This window comes from Pristis pectinata, chromosome 13 (genome assembly GCF_009764475.1).
Source record: "Pristis pectinata isolate sPriPec2 chromosome 13, sPriPec2.1.pri, whole genome shotgun sequence".
Taxonomy (NCBI): domain Eukaryota; kingdom Metazoa; phylum Chordata; class Chondrichthyes; order Rhinopristiformes; family Pristidae; genus Pristis; species Pristis pectinata.
In genome coordinates, this window is record NC_067417.1 from 20,056,330 (window position 1) to 20,073,955 (window position 17,626).

General features: G+C 41.0%; 1 long non-coding RNA gene across 1 annotated transcript; it reads right to left on the minus strand.

Moving 5' to 3' along the window:
• Positions 1-665: 665 nt before the first annotated feature.
• LOC127577542 (uncharacterized) lies at positions 666-14,786 on the minus strand. Its single transcript, XR_007957393.1, has 3 exons — positions 14,718-14,786; positions 8,312-8,378; positions 666-908 (listed from the first exon to the last, which is right to left on the minus strand). It is a non-coding gene; the product is annotated as an uncharacterized LOC127577542 (long non-coding RNA).
• Positions 14,787-17,626: the final 2,840 nt, after the last annotated feature.

A 17,626-nucleotide genomic window follows, 5' to 3' on the forward strand; every position in this document is an offset into this window, starting at 1 on the left:
TAAGTTAAATGGATTTACAAGCACAAATTGAGCAAATAAAATTGGAGAAATAGGTAAAGATCTATTAAGACTGTCCTACTGCCCATTCTGAGGAATACTGAGGACAAGACTGCCTACCAGCAAAGGGTGACAGATTCATTTAAAACGTGTTTAGGGACATCTTGCACAAATTCACAGTATTTTGTGCAGGTTTCCAATGACTCTTTGGCTAGGTGGTTTCTAAAAGCATCACAGTGATATAAAGGAAATATTACAGCACTACTATTGATTTTTACATTCCTGTGTGGTAACTGTGTGTTTATATTTCCCCTGACAACAAAGGATACCTCAAGTTTTTGGATTAACATAGGAAAGACAAACAACAGCCTGGATGCTACCCGAGGTCCTCTATACCAACCCACATTTGCAGACATGTTACACACCTCACTTTGGAGACTCCTATTCCCTTCATAGATGATAGTACTGATGGCAGACATACAATATGTGCAATTCTGATTAACTATTCAGCTGGATGCAGCTATGTATTTCATGCCTTAAGATTTACTGCATGAAGAAAGGCACACTAGAATTATTAACAACCAGTGGAATCTGCTTGACAACCATTTTTATTTTTGGGAAGATAACAAGGCAAAACTTCCTCTTAGTGCGTCAGTAATTAGGAGAAATTAAAAACATTCATTTTGTTTCACAAAGAACAGCATTGAGACATGGAAATGAGCGTGGAAGTAAATATTGGAACAAGAAGTACTGATAGTTCACTTCTGCCAGAAAATTCCAGGCTCTTGCCTTTCTTTCACTGATTCTGGGTCAAAATCCAGCAGCTTTCTCCCTGCAGAAATACCTTCACCAACTATGTACGGTTCTTCGCACCTCAGATAATGACGTAATGCAGGGCTGCACAGCAGGGGCTGAAAAGTGGCAAATAACATTTACATCCCATTAATGCCAGGACTCCAACGGCTGACCATTGCCTCAAAGGCAATTAGCAATGGGCAATAAAGGTCGGTTTAGCCAATAATGTTCATCTGTGATCAAACAAACAACAATCTTATGATTCTCCGTAGTATAAAGATTGTCATAACAATCATACTGATATGATGAAAACTAATCCCACACTACAAGAAGCTGTCTCCATGTATCAGCAGACAGTCAGATGAAGAGTTATGCCGCCTACAAAGCTATTGTAGATAATACACACAGAAGGAACTGCACAGTCCCAGACAACTCTCTCATTCAACCTGCCTCCATTTGCTTGGATACATGCTGACTCTTGGAACTGGTGCCGTGAAGTTACAAATAGGGCTAAATTCTTTGTAAACACTTCACAAAGACCCAGCCCCACTTCCAAGCCATCAAACTGAGGTTACGTTGTTTGTTGCTCTAGCTGATGCACGGATAGAAATAAGGATGTCATTAGAAGAGTGTGGAGTTGATATTTTTGAAAATAAAGGTTTATCAGTTCCTCAGTTCTACTTAAGCTTTGGCTGCCAAAAATCTGCAATGCTTTCTATGCCTTCATGTAACCCCATTCATCATTAATTGTCTAAACCTTTCTACATTTTATACTGTATTTGTCTTCTCCACTGGTGCTTCATGCACAGATCCAAATCTATATCTGAAGCACAAAAACAAGCTGCTGGAGAAACTCATCGGGCCAGGCAGCATCCATGGAGGGAAATGGACAGTCAGCATTCCAGATCGGGACCCTTCATCCGGAATGAAAAAGAGTAAAGGGGAGATAACCAGTATAAAGAGGTGAGGGGAAGAGGTGGGGAAAGAGCTGGCAAGTAATGGTGGCTCCTGGTAAGGAGGTGTTGACTGGCAGATGGAGTCAGGTAGGGGAGGGAAGGGTAGAGAGAGGCTGAGAGTTTGCATAATTATGCCCAAGTATGGGAAAGTGGAGGATAACAACTCCCCCATTTACATCAAAGTTTGCACATTTCACTAAAAGCCTTCATTCACAATTCGTTCCAAATACATTGTCTATAATGAAGAAATATTTGCATCTTAATAAACCTTTATTTGCAAAAATATCAACTTCACAATTTACTCTTCCAATGATGTCCCTATTTCTATCCACAAATCTCCAGTGGATCATCAATGCCAGCATATTGAATTAAAAAAGTTGTCTTCAATATGCCCAAAACATGCACCACGTGTATCATTCAATCTTCCATATTTGGTATCCTTACATCCACCCTCTTCTGTTTCATTTTCCACTGTGGTCATCTTGGACGCATTTTTCAAATTCTTCCCTTTAATCCTTACATTTTTGTTTTTTCCTTCCTTTAAAAGCCTCCACTAAACTTATCTAGTTGACTATTCCTGTGGTCACTCAAATGACTTTTTCCACTGATTGCAGCCGTGTGAAGTCTGAAGCGCTTATTTAGATTTAAATCACTGGCCTTTAAGTTTAGCCTAGCAGTGTTGATATTTCAGGTGCTTTTTGATTCACCCAACTTCCAATATAATGTATCTTCATTTCCTGATGGAAGTGTGCTATCTGGTTGCCAGAATATAAAACGGACAAAGAGCCCCTAATAGGGTACAGAGAAAATTTAAAAGAACAATATGAAAACTAAGCAGGAAAACATATCAGGAAAGGATGAACAGTCTGAGTCCTGGGCCTTTTTTACTCTTGAGAAATAACAGTGGGGTGCCCAAATCGAGGTCTTTAAAATTATGAAAGGTTTTGAAAGAGTAAATACAGAGAAAAGATTTCCACCTGTAGGAAAGAGAATAGCTTCAGGCTATCTATATAAAATAATCATCAAGGAATTGAATAGCGAACTTAGATTTAAAAAAAAACATTTTTTCTGAAGGATGGAGAGACCGTGGGACACAATACCACAGCAAATGACTAAAATAAATGGTACAGGTGTATTTAAGGTAAGTAAAGACAAATTTATTGGAGTTTTTTTTTGAGGAACTCTTGACCAGAGTGGATAGAGGGCAACCAGTAGATGTATTATATTTGGACTTCCAGAAGGCATTTGACAAGATGCTTCACAAAGATGCATGGAAGTAGAGAGTAGGAATAAAGGGGCTCACTTTCAGGTTGGCAACCTGTAAACAGTAGGATATCACAGGGCTCAGTCCTGGGAATGCAATTGTTCTCAACAAATATTAATGATTTGGAGGAAGCAAGAGAATACAATGATAGACAACTTTGCACAGAACATACAAATAAGTGGGGAGGCAAGTTGCAAGGAAGATACAAACAGTTACAGAGATATATTGTTCAGTCAAGTACACAAGCTAACCCCAGGCTTTGATTGTAAGTGAAGATCTTTGTTGATTGAAAGAAGGATAGTTTAATGGCTGAATCAATAAGTTCATTTACCTGAGGGTTATTGCAATCCTAGGTCTTACAAACTCCTTTATCGGTTATCTCTGAAACCTTACTCGCTCCAGTATAAGAGGTCAAGGCCCAATGTCAGCCATGCCAAATCTCTTGCATGTTTGCCTTATCACAACAGTGTGTTTCATGGCAAAAGATTCCAAACAGTTTTACTCCATATTCCTACTATATCATTAAATCTACAATTACATCCAAAAACCCAATAGAGGCATTGCTCAGTTAGTGGTAGATTGTATTGACACAAAAAAATTATTCTCATACTTAATTAAAAGCTATGATAGTCTCATTTCTTTCAAATCCTAGAAAAGGCCTTGTATGACTAAATGTCAAGATAGGCTCTATACACATAAGTAGTGTGAAATCAAGGTTCATTTATTTACAACCATTACTAGTTTTCTTTATAAGTACCCACAAATTGTTCAGCTGTTACTAACCTGGAAACCAATTTGTTCCCTGTTCCAAAATTAAAGCTGTAGACTTTATACTGAGCTGGGTTACTGCATCTAAGACCATATGGATAAATTGCTGGTGAGCCTTATAACAAACATTGTGCACTCCTTGGCTGGGTGAGCAAATGTTTCCACATTTATAATGGGTAAGTGGCTTGTTAGCTGTTTTAGAAGTGCTAAAGAATCATTAGGCTGTTTCATGATTGGCTGCTCTTTAGTTTTCTGCTAACAAAATGTCTCTCTCAGGAAGCACGTATCTCAAAACCACATGTTCTTGTGACTTTGTGAGTAGCTGATAAATTACAAGGAAGCATGGGTATTTTTCCCAGCATATTTTTATACTGAGAGTATAGACCTGTGCTATCATTTAGTGGGGGTTTACATAAGCTATAACATTAGGTTTTCTCTGCAGTTCTGCCTTATCCTGTTGACTTTCCCATAAGTGATCTGAATGAAATTAGGAGTTTGGTATGTGGATTATCATAAACACGCACACCATAAAGATGTCTGCTTTTTTCCTTAAACATAGTTTACCCTCCACCATAGTTGACAGGGCTCTCAACTACAACTGTTCATATTCTACAATCCCCCTCTCCTCCCACCCAGAACAAGATAAGGGAACCGTCTATCCTCACCTTCCACACCACCAGCCCCCACATTCGACAGATCATCCTCTGTTATTTCCACCACCTTCTTTATGATGCCACTAACAGACACATCTTCCCCCTCCCTCTTTTCAGCATTCCAAAGGAATGGTTTCCTCTGCAATGCTTTTGTTGTCTCTTCCATCTCCAGCAACACCTTCCATTTTCATGGCACCTTCCCATGCAATTGGAGGAGATGCAACAACTGCCATTTTAATTCTTCCCTTCCCACCATCTGGTGAAGAAGCAACTTGATTGTAACTCTTCTAATTTAATGTACTATATTTTGTGCTGAAGATGTAGATTCCTCTTCACTGGAGAAGCCAGACACAGATTGGGTAACCATTTTACAGATCACCCCATTCAGTAAACAACGAGTGAACCTGAGCTTCCCATAATTCTCATTCCTGTTCCTACTTTATGTCTTTTGTCTCATATTGGTCTGAGAATACCCAAAGTAAGTTTGAAGAACAGCAACTCCTCCTTCCACTTAGAACATTATAGCCCTCAGGACTCAATGCTGATTTCAGAAGTTTCAGATGACAAACTTTCCAAATGTTTTTGGCTAAATTGGCCAATTAAAATTAATATTTCTCTCTTTAACTTTGTTTCTCTCTTCATCTGCGCTGCCTGACCAATTGCATGTTTAAAGCAGTTTCTGTATTTATTTAAGATTTTCCGTGTCAGCCGCTTTTTTTGCTTTTTCATCAGAAACATGCTGTCAATCATAATACATTTAACTGAAAAATAAATCCAGAGCATGGAAGTGCAGCTGAAGGTCTTTCTGGGTTTAAAAACAAAACTTGTTTACCAGTTAGGAGAACAATGCAAACCTTTTCTTTTTAAAAATTGAACTACAAATTCTGTGAAGGTGAATTAACTTGAATCTACTGAAGACTTGCCCTAGCTTATTCACGTGTAATATACCTCCCAGGTCAAACAGCCTGATAATGTCAGTGCACATGCTCACATGTGGTCACTTTGGCATGTGACTGGAAATCTGCCAGCAGCAACTGAGAAACAACTGAACAGAACTCTGCATCCTTGCTTAAAGGGAAAAACAATGGGTAAAGAAAGAAATAGATTGAATACAGAGCATGACACAGTTTTTAGGCATCAGTAACCCCAATTTGGCTGAAATTCTCTTCGCAACACAGTAGAATGCCTTACATTATCTAGAAAGTTGAAGCACACTGTTACGTGTTTATTTCATGTGCATGGCCAAGGCTGGCTTGATGTCTGGACAAGCAAACTGACCCACATATATGCACCTAATGTACTGTGTGACCCACTCATTAGAAACCAGAGCCTAGAAATTGCTCCATGTCAAACAGCATTGTCTGTCATTCTAACACTGTGCAAGTCAGATATAGAGAAACAACTTCAATTACAATTTCATAGAACAGTGATTTGGGGTTCTTGTGCAAGTTGATGTTGTCAGTTTCAGCCTGTTTCCTATTGAGGTGTTGAAATTTCCTGCATCAAGTGCAATCTTTACAGCCAAGTCACCGTATAAGCAACATTCTTTCTACAGGGGAGTAGTACTACTGAATGAATAGATAACGCAGTGATGGGGAGAAAGCTAGGATTGTGCTACCAGGAGGTCAAAGGGGCCTATATAAACTAGCAAAGAACAGTGCCTGAGGGGGAACATTCTTTGTGCATGAGCACCACAGAGACTTTGCAGATCTACAGCCAGGTCCTATTAGGAAGAGGTTGTCAGGGAGGTCTCTAAAAGGACATGGGGGAAGTTCCTGAATGCCTGCACTTTGGTAAAGTCTGCAATGCAGGAAAAAGGCTGATGTGTGCTCTGCCTGCTTCTGTAAGCTGGAATACAGATGGTCTCCTTTCATGGTATGGAGTTTGAGTGATCTGTCCACTCTAACAATGAGCAGCTCAATGTGATGTATCAGGGATGAATAGCTGAAGATGACTACAATCTTGAGGTTAAGAACCTGAGAGTGACTATGACCTGGCCTCCATGGGCAAAGCAGTCCAGGCACATCCATGTGATTATGTTTGAAGTTTTTGGAGATCTCAGTGAAAACAAAGAGTGAGATTTGGTGCTGGCTCTTTAAATAGCACCACCTCAAAGGAACTGTGGTTAGTAAATAAGAACCGATATTCCTCACGCCAGTGAGGTTAAAAAAACTCACTGTAGACATATTTCATGTGTTGCACGACTGTTGAGAGAGTTTCATACCAGAAAAAAAAGTGCTGGGATGAGTGAAAATTTTAGCCGGAAATGAAGAAATGAATTTCCCAATGGCCCTTAATTTTCAAGTGCATAGTGCCATTTTATTAGAGTTGTGCGAACAAATTTCTAGCCCCAGGTCTGAATAACAGGAAGTTCGGTTGGGTTTAGTTGGTGCCAGCAACTCCTGAACTACTCCTGTGAAAGTGCACTAACATGCGAAACAGTAAGGCTGATGCTGACTGAGTGCTCCAACTGTGATAATGAGGTGCAGTCTAATTTCAGCTGCGAGCTGTTCTGTGTCAGTCTGGTGCATTTTCCTCACAGATTGTGATTCCAGCACACGTTTCATACCACAGTCAAATTCTGAGCCTTAGTGTGTAATGGCAAGTGGGATCTTCGGTACAGATTTAAATAAAAGTTAATGAAAACTTGCTGAGGTAGATTGTATATTTTCATGTTGATAATACAATTAATTGAAGAAAAATGTGAACTCACTTAGCTGAATAACTTCATTCAGTTTCTCACTGCAGTACATGGCCTTAATATTTAAATATTTACTGTTTTATCTGCTGTTTGTACCAATTTCTTGCATTTTTACATGACGTTACTTGCAACAATAATCTTGTGATCTTCCTCATGATTTATGCATTCTCGCATTAGTTGAAAGAATCCTTTTAGTATGTAATAATTGAAAAATTGCTAAATGTTGCAAACACAGAGGTTGTTTTCTTTTCCCCATGTCCCTCAAACACCCAAATATGAATTTTTTCTTAATGTCCTTAGCAGTAATCCTATTTTACCATTCCTTCCACAGGCTATTATCCTATTATTATCATAAACTTCTCATTTAAGCTGCCAGACTTTTGGTTCCTTTCTTAATTCAGCTTTCCCTCTCATGATAAGCTATCAGGCAGTAAGCAGTTTGCAAGTAAACACATGCCAACTTTTAGCAGATGACGGAATACTTTAACTAATTTATTACAAAAAGATAAGAATCAATTCATGCAGTGGGATGTTGCATTCCCAGGGATGATCAGTAATTGAAAGAGTCAACAACAGCAATATCCCACAACATTTCACAGCACTGGACAGGAGTTTGGAGAGGAGTTAATGGAGGTGAACAACTATGATCAAAAAAAGTTGGTTTAAGGAGGCATTTAATGAGAGAATTAACAAGGTGGCACGATGCACAATGTAGTACAATCCTGAAACATTTGTGACTGCCAATCAGAAAGAGATCCTGGTTTAAAGTTCGGTTGAAACGCCTCCAAAACACAATAAACTAATTTATGCTGTTGATGTCCCATAAAGTGGTTTGGAAAGAGCCAAAGGCAAGAAAAATTGAAATCACTGTGACCATCATTTACACTGGTACTGTGCATGTCTTTCTAATTATCATTCCACTAGAGCCTGCTACTATTAAAAGAAGCCATCTTGCAAATTACTTCTCTTTATGCAACAGGAGCAAATATTCTGTTGTTAACACCCTACATGCTTGAAGTAATAGGTCCCAGGATTAGGTCAAAAAGCATCTGAACCTTCAGCAAAGAAGAACAAGCTAACTATAAGAAATAAGTTCTTGTCCCTCATAAGTACACTCTCTAAATGTACTTGATTGACAAACATTCACCGAACGTTAAACAATGAATTGGTGTCTTACCTCAATGAAAGTAGGGATCCTATTAAATGCTACTTATGAACTGCTTGCCTGCTGCTCCAGACATGATCTGTTGGGTGGGATAACAAAATGACAATTCAGGTGCACAGACAAGAAGTTCTGAAAAGATTCTGATAATAGATGCAGTATTCCTTATTAACACAATTATATGCAACGGATTCAGGCAAGAGCGAGATATGACCATCAAGCCCTTGAACCAATATAGCATTTTGATGCAGATTTTAATTATTTTGTGCCAGTTTTAAAGATGAAAAATGTACAACACTGATACTCCTTGTATCTGACTCCTTAGCTTTATATTGGCTATCAGATTATGTGTATATAATGCAATCCCTTTGTTAGAATGTGGTTGACAACTTTAACTAAAAAAGGGAGGGGTGAGGGGTGAGGGGTGAGGGGAGGAACACAAGCTGGTAAGTGATAGGCGAGTCCCTGTGAAAGGGGGAAAGTAGGTGAGTGGAGGAGGGGAATGAAAGGGAATGATGTGAAAAGCTAAGAGGTGATAGGTGGAAGAGGCAAAGGGCTAGAGCAGAAGGAAACTGATAGGAGAGGCCAGTAGACCATGGAATAAAGGCAAGGAGTTGGGAAAACAGAGGGAGGTGATGGGCAGGTCGTGAGGGTGGGGGAGGGGAAAGAGAGGGGGTGAAGGGGTCAGAGGAATGAGGAAAAACAAAGGTGCGGGGGTAAACAGAGGGGAGGGGTTACCAGAAGTTAGAGAAATCGATGTTGATGCTGTCAGGTTGGCAACTACCAAGATGGAACATGAGGTGTTGCTCCTCCAACCTGCACCTGGCCTCAAAGTGGCAGTAGAGGAGGCCATGGATAGACATGTCAGTATGTGAACTGGAAGTGGAATTGAAGTGGCTGGCCATCGGAGATCCTGGCTGTTGTGGCGGACATAGCAAAGGTGCTTGACGAAGCAGTCACCCAATCTGCGTCAGGTCTCACCAATGTAGAGGAGGCCGCAAGGGGAGTGCCAGATACAATAAATGACACCCTCAGATTCACAGGTGAAGTGTTGCCTCACCTGGAAGGACAGCCTGGGGCCCTGAATGGTGATGAGGGAGGAGGTGTAGGGGCAGGTGTAACACTTTGCACGGTTGCAAGGATAAGTGCCAGGAGGGTGATGGGTAGGGAGGGAAAAATGGACAAGGGAGTTGCGGAGAGAGTGATCCCTGCAGAAAGCAGGGGGAGGGGAGGTGGTAGGAGAAGATGTGCCAGGTGGTGGGATCCCATTGGAGATAGCTGAAGTTCTGGAGAATGATGTGTTGTATGCAGAGGCTCGTGGGGTGCTAGGTGAGGACAAGGGGAACCCTATCCCTGTTATTTTGGGAGGATTGGGGTGAGGGCAGGCTTATGGGAAATGGAGGAGATGCTGGTGAGGTCTGCATTGATAGTGGTGGAAGGGAAACCCCGTTTACTGAAAAAAAGAGGACATCTCAGATCTCCTGGAGTGGAAAGCCTCATCATGAGAACAGATGCAGCAGAGGCAGAGCAACTGGGAGAAGGAAATATCATCCTTACGAATGACAGGGTGGGAAAAGGTGTAGTCAAGGTAACCATGGGAGTCAGTGGGTTTGTAAAAGATGCTGGTGGATAATCTGCCTCCGGAGATGGAGACAGAGAGATCAAGAAAGGGGAGAGAGGTGTTGGAGATGGACCAAGTAAATTTGAGGGCAGGGTGGAAGTGGGAGGCAAAGTTGATGAAATAACTTTGATGAAAATTTATTAGTTTTCAATTTGTTTAATTCCTTAAAAGTTTGCCAACATTTTCTAAATGTCTTTGTTTAGTGGAAAAGCAGTTGCCAGAAGGCAAACAGCCCTGATTGTGCATGGAACCCTTATTGCTGCCACCTGTGACCTGAAGCAACAAAGCCATCAGGGCTTTGAGAAGCACACTGCAACAATACAGCAATCACAAGGCATAGTCGAGTTCAGCTCAATCCAGCCCAGTGTTTACTGTTCAATATCCCAGTTCAATTTCTGGACTATTGCTCAGATCTCAAAGAAAGAATACTGTTGAAGGTTGAGCAGTGATAACCCACCTATAAGAGTGAGTGAAGATATGGCAATTGGGATAATCTAGATGAGGAAGTTGGACAAGTCACCAAAATGTAAAGCCTTCGATAGTCGCACAAGAGAACTACAACTTTTTTAATAAATGGAGACAGAAGAGAGACTGCAGATGCTAGAAATCTGGAGCAACAAACAAAAAATGCTGGAGGAACTCAGCAGGTCAGGCAGCATCTATGGAGGGAAATGAACAGTCACCGTTTTGAGCCAAGACCCTTCGTCAGGACTGGAAAGGAAGAGGGCAGAAGCCAGGATAAATGATTAATAAATGATTGTTTCGATAAAATAGGGCTGATGCCAAAAACAGAATGTTCTGCCTTTTGTTGATTAATCTGCCATTTTGGGACATTTTTAGTGCAAGGGGTTAGGTGGGGCAGAATTTGTTAGGTGTATCCAGGAGTGGTTCCTAAATCAATATGTTGACAGACCAACAAGGGGACAGGCTAATCTGGACCTGGTGTTGGGTAATGAGCCTGGCCAGGTGACTCACCTATCAGTGGGTGAGCAATTGGGGAACAGTGACCACAGCTCATTAACTTTCAGGATAGCTATAGATCACGCTAGGTATGGGGCTAGCAGGAGGGTTTTAAATTGGAGCAGGGCTAATTATGAAGGCATAAGGCAGGAACTAGGTAGAGTAAACTGGGAAAACCTTTTCGCTGGCAGGTCCACATCGAGCATGTGGGGAGTGTTTAAGGATCAAATACACAGAGTACAGGACAGGTATGACCCGATTAGAAGGAAGGACATGAATGGGAAACTAAGGGAATCTTGGATGTCCAGAGGAGTAAGAAGAAAAAGGACAAGTATGTAAATCTTCAGAAGTTAGGATAAGACAGAGCATGTGAGGACTATAGAGAAGCTAGAAATGAACTCAAGAAAAGAATTAGGAAAGCCAAGAGGGTCCATGAAAAGTCCTTAGCAGGTAGGATTAAGGACATCCAAAGGCATTCTATACCTATGTTAGGAATAGGAGGATAACGAGGGAAAGGTTAGGACCACTTAAGGATAAAGAAGGGAATCTATGTTTGGATGCAGAGGATGTGGGTGAGGTTCTGAATGAGTATTTCTCTTCAGTATTCACCTGGGAAAGGGACATGCAGGACTCAGAAATTGGAACTGAGGATGGAAACATGTTAGGGCATTTAGAGGAGAAGGAGGAGGTAGTGTTAGGTCTCCTAAACAGTATTAAGGTGGATAAGTCCCCGGGGCCCAATGGGATATACCCCAGGTTACTGAGGGAGGAGAGAGAGGAAATTGCTGGGGCCTTGACCAGTATCTTTGTGTCCTCTTTGACCATGGGTGTGGTCCCGGATGACTGGCAAGTGGCTAATGTTGTTCCTCTATTTAAGGAAGGAACGAGGGAAAATCTGGGGAACTATAGACCGACGAGTCTCATGTCAGTGGCAGGGAAACTGCTGGAGAAAATTCTTTGAGATAGGATATACGAGCATCTGGAATCCAATGGCTTGATTAGGGAAACCCAGCGTCGGCAAGCTGTGTCTTACTAACCTGTCTGAGTTTTTTGACAGGGTGATGAGAGAGATTGTTGAAGGTACAGCTGTGGATGTCAGCTATATGGACTTCAGTAAGGCATTTGACAAGGTCCCACATAATCAGTTAATCAAGAAAGTTCAGATGCATGGGGTCAGTGGAGAATTGGCTGTGTGGATCCAGAACTGGCTTGCCCGTAGAATACAAAGGGTGGTGGTTGAAGGGACTTATTTGGGCCGGAGGCCTGTGAGTAGTGGTGTTCTGCAGGGAACTGTGCTGGGACCTCTGCTGTTTGTTGTACATAAATGACCTGGTTGAGTATGTTGATGGATAGGTTAGTAAGTTTGCAGACGATACCAAAACTGGCAGAATAGTGAATAGTATGGAAGACTGGCAACGGATACAGTGTGATATAGATCAACTGCAGTTCTGGGCAGAGAAATAGCAGATGGAGTTTACCCAGATAAATGCGAGGTGTTGCACCTTGGTAGGAGAGAGTACACCCTTAAGGTAGCATACACTCTTAAGGGCAAGACCCTTAACAGTGCTGAAGAGCAGAGAGACCTTGGGGTGCAAGTCCATGACTCACTGAAAGTGGCTACACAGGTAGACAGGGTGGTTAAGAAGGCTTATGGAATGCTTGCATTTATTAATCAAGGTATTGAGTATAGGCATCAAGAAGTTATGATGCATCTCTATAGAACTCTGGTTAGGCCACATTTAGAGTATTGCATGCACTTCTGGTCACCTCACTACAGGAAGGATGTCAAGGCTTTAGAGAGGGTGCAGAGGTTTACCAGGATGCTGCCTGGATTAGAGGGCATGTGCTATCAGGAGAAGCTGGACAAACTTGGGCTCTTTTATCTGGAGCAGCGGAGGCTAAGGGGTGATCTGTTGGAAGTGTATAAAATTATGAGGGGCATAGATAAGATATCTTTATTAGTCACATGTACATCGAAACACACAGTGAAATAAATCTTTCGCGTAGAGTGTTCTGGGGGCAGCCCGCAAGTGCCATCGCGCTTCCGGCGCCAACATAACATGCCCACAACTTCCTAACCCGCACGTCTTTGGAATGGGGGAGGAAACCGGAGCACCTGGAGAGAACCCACACAGACACAGGGAGAACGTACAAACTTCTTACAGACAGCAGCCGGAATTGAACCCAGGTCGCTGGCGCTATAATAGCGTTATGCTAACCACTACACTACTATTGTAGGGTGGATAAGCAATATCTTTTTCCCATTATTGAGTGATCCAATACCAGAGGGCATGCATTTAAGGTGAGAGGGGATAGGTTCAGAACAGACGTGAGGGGTACGTTTTTTTACTGAGAGAGTGGTGGATGCCTGGAATGCATTGCCTGATAGGGTGGTGGAAGCAAACTCATTGGGGGCTTTCAAGAAGGGCTTGGATGGGCACATGAATGAGAGGAAAATAGAGTGATATGGGCATTCCGTAGGCAGGACGGAATACTTATGTCAGAACACATTGTGGGCCAAAGGGCCCATTCTGTGCTGTCCTGTTCTATGTTCTATAATTTAAGACTCCAGAGAATTTGTCATTAACTACTAACTACACACACATGCTGGTTTCAGGCAGCTGCTCTCCCATAAGGCCTAATATTTGAAACCAGATTTGATGCAAGTCTTGTTCCCGCTAAGCAGGCTCTCTCTCTTTCTCACACTCACATTTCATTATCTGAATAATTTTGAGTAAATATTTAAAAATACTCATTGATAGTCACTTTCTATGTCATTTGTGATTTTCTTTAAAAATGTGTATAGTTTTCATTCACCCCCCATTTTAATTTTTCATTTTTAAATATCATATTAGAATAAGGATGGTCATCTCCACCCAGGACTTGCCCTCTTCACGTTACTGCCATCGGGGTGGTGGTACAGAAGCCTGAAGACCCACACTCAACATTTCAGGAGCAGCTTCTTCCCCTCTGCCATCAGATTTCTGAAAGGTCCATGAACACTACCTTGCTATTCCTCTTTTGCACTATTTACTTATTTTTGTAACTTATAGTAATTTTTACAGCATATGTCTTGCACTGTACAACAAATTTCACAACATATGTCAGTGATAATAAACCTGATTCTGATTCTCCACATCTCTTTCACGTGACCTTCAGAATGCTTGAAATGTGCAGCTGATGTGGCTGCACTAGTCACAACAGATTGTGAATGCAAAAGGTTTATGTTATAGACATTAACAGAAAAGGAGTATTTTAAAGATACCAATAATAAAAAAAAATCAGAATTCCTGTCACTATAATGAGTCACAGTATTTTGGATGATTTTCCCATTTGTCTTGATGTAAAAGGTTAGTTCAAAGACCTGTTCAGAACTGGCTGGCAGGGTCAATGCTATCGCCAGGACTTGGGTTCAATGACTACCCAAGGCTGAGCAAAAGTTCTGACCTTTTCGTGTTCCTCAATAACACTCATCAAAAACTTTTCACAGAACAGTTCGTAATTCAGGTTTTACTATCACGATTTGAATTCTGCCCTTTGGAATTCAGACCATTAGAGCATCCTATTCATTTAGAAACGAACTGTGATCATATTCATTGCTGTTTAATCTCAATCTTGAAACGCATCTAATTGATGCATATACATTATTTGGGAACCTCAAGATTTGGTCCAAAAGCATTCAGGGATATTGAACACATACATTAGGCTAGATCACAGCCCGTGCCACGCGTTTCCCTCTCATGGGATGAGGGAAATAATTAGTTACTGGCCTGCGACCTTCCAACTCCACTCACCCGAACTTGAGTGCACTATTCCCCTGTCCTCGGAGCCTGTTCTTACCTTGGAGCAGGTCCCTGAGCACCGCCTTTCACCGGGCACTCAGCTCCAGGGCTGATCAGCAGGACCCAGTTGATACGCAGGGTCTTCCCGATCCGAGTGCCCTCCGAACTGCCTTGCGAACCGGTTAAACCCGACCCCAGACTTCCTAACCATCAAAGTTGCCCGGGTAATTAAAATTCTGTGAATGTGTCTGACACACATTAAATTCAAAACTACTTATAAATTAAAAACACTACTAAAATTTAAGCAAAATTATATTAATAAGCCATGAATATAATTAAACACGTTTTAAATCAACTCAGTTTTAAGAAAATGACCCTGTATTCTCTCCAGAGCCATTTCTTAGGCTTGGCAGGCAGATTTTCCTGCCTAATTGCTATGAAATCCACAGATTTTTGGAATAACCCACTGGACATAGTGTCCTACATGGAAGTGCATTTGTCTTGGGATCAGCCACCAGCCGAGGGGAAATTCGGGACTTCAGCCTTTGCTCCCGAGTTCAGAACCTCCGTCTGGTGTTGTGGGTGAAAGCTGCCAATTCTGAGTGGAACTGCTATTTTTTTTCTGTCAGAGAATTGGACCACTGCAAATATTTCACCAACAACCATTTTTGTTTGCACGTCTAACCACAATAAAAGCGGTCTGTAAGTGACTATTGAAACTTGCTCTGCCGGGAGTGAAGATGTGTCAAGCTGTTCTTACCTTGGAGCAGGTAAGAGCACGTTACCTGCAGGTTAGCACATTAGAGTTGCAGGTAATTCATAACTCTCTTGTAACTGCATGGTGATGAACTTCTTGTTATTACTCGTCTTGCTTTGGTAATATCCACTGGATATCTTTTTGGCAATACTTATTTTTGATAATCTTTACAATATTTGTTTTAAAATGAAAATTTCACTATCAAAACTGCAATTTTCCAAAAGAGATCTCAACAATCTTATAGATTATTGGAGGTATTTTTCTTAAGCATACCTACAACAAAATCAGTAATTATAAGTAAAACATTATTTTATAGATCAGACATGGATAGGAGGGGTTTAGGTATGAGCCAAACGTGGGCAAATGGGACTGGCTTGGTGGGCACCATGGTTTAAATGGATGAGTTGGGCTGTAGGGCCTGTTTCCATGCTGTATTACTCAATGACTCTATCATCTCATTATCAACAGCAGTTAATGTATAAACAGCATGACTTCTTTTATATGAAGTTGGTCTTCACAATTAATTTGATTCTTTGTCTCCTATGACTACTCACGGGCCAGATAAAACTTCAGACTGATTCCTGTGTAGTATGATCTGAAAAGACCAGATGCCAAACCTATTATTTCCACTGGCTATGTTTAAAAACCATTCAAATCATCTTTCGATTGACCCAGAACAGCTTTCATCTCTAACATCTGTTGAACTTGGTATTTTTGTTTTGTAGATTCCTAACGAAGGCCCAGCAGAACATATTATTAATGCTTTATAAAAATTCAAAATCACAATTGAATCTTGTTACAGAACGTATTTTTTTAATTGCATGCATTAGGCTCAGTGATTTCTGTAGATTTAAATGGTATATGCAATTTAATAATTTACTTGCAAAATTGAATTAATGCATGAGAATACCTCTCTCAAACAGAATTTCAGAAAAGTGGTACTTTGTACAACGCACTAAGAAAAGTGAAATTGTTCAAATACTAGATGATTTTATTGCCCAGTCTTAAACAACACAATGGCAGGTACTGCATCTGACTTTTGGCTGAAGCTTGTTTAGTTACAAGAACTTTCCAGCATGAAATGTCCAACTAAAATGCAGGAATCAATCTGAAGGAGAAAGAATCTAATGTAAATTGGTGACATGTGCAGTCAAATGTATTACCATAGGATGTACAATAACTTAACATGTTCCATGAGGAGATTATGTAATTAAGTGGGAATAGTTTGAATGAAATAGATTGGGAGGAAAAAAAAGTAAATTATCCAGTTCTGAATACCCGTTTTGATTAAATGGTAGAATTGTCTTGCATGCAGCTGTTCAGTCCATTTTGGTGATAAATATAGCATTATTGCCAACAATTTACAGCCCCAGCAGAATTACACAATTTATCTTTGCTTCACTTCTTAATTTACCAAAGGTAAAATGTCCAATGTACTGCTGGCTGCAGCTGCTAAGTTTAAAGAAAAAGGCACAAAATTAGGCCTGGTGAGAGAGGGGAAAATAAGAGGCATGTGCTTGTAAATGAGAAATGGACAAGAGGAAAGTGTGATGTAAGAGGAGGAATAGAAATGAGGATACTGTTATCTTCAAAGTTTTCAGGCCTGCCACTCGACATGACTATTTAATTTACAGACAGCACAGTCTCTTCCATTGTGATGAGATAATACAGATTAATCTGTCCCTGCTTGTTCACAGGGACAGGTGCATCTACAAGAGAGTGGAGTCTGTTGGAGAGTTGCATACTGTGTTTGATGATGTGGTTGACATGTTTGAAAAGCTGCCACGATGTGCAAGACGTGAGATCTGAATGCAAGGCTTGTAGCACTGTTAAGGGCACGAGTGCAAAATAGACCATATAACTGAGTCATGATTTATATAGATCATTGGAAGTTGAATGATGGGAAGATGCAACATTGAGCAGTGTGTGGGGCTAGTAGTGCATTTGGCTTTATTTTCTGACACATTCACTAATCTAACCCACAGAAAGCCATTGAACATTTTTGTAGCATTGTATCTAGGACTTTGACCTCAGGCATTCACCATCTGTGTTATCTCCTCCCACTGCTTCTGCAATGCACAGCTGGATTGCACTTGGCTCTTACTGGATGGATCTTCCTTTCCAATTCCTCTACTACTTCCCCTGCAGCATCAAAAAAGCATGGAACCCAATGTCTTATGTCATACAGGGTCTCCTTGATCAAATCCCAT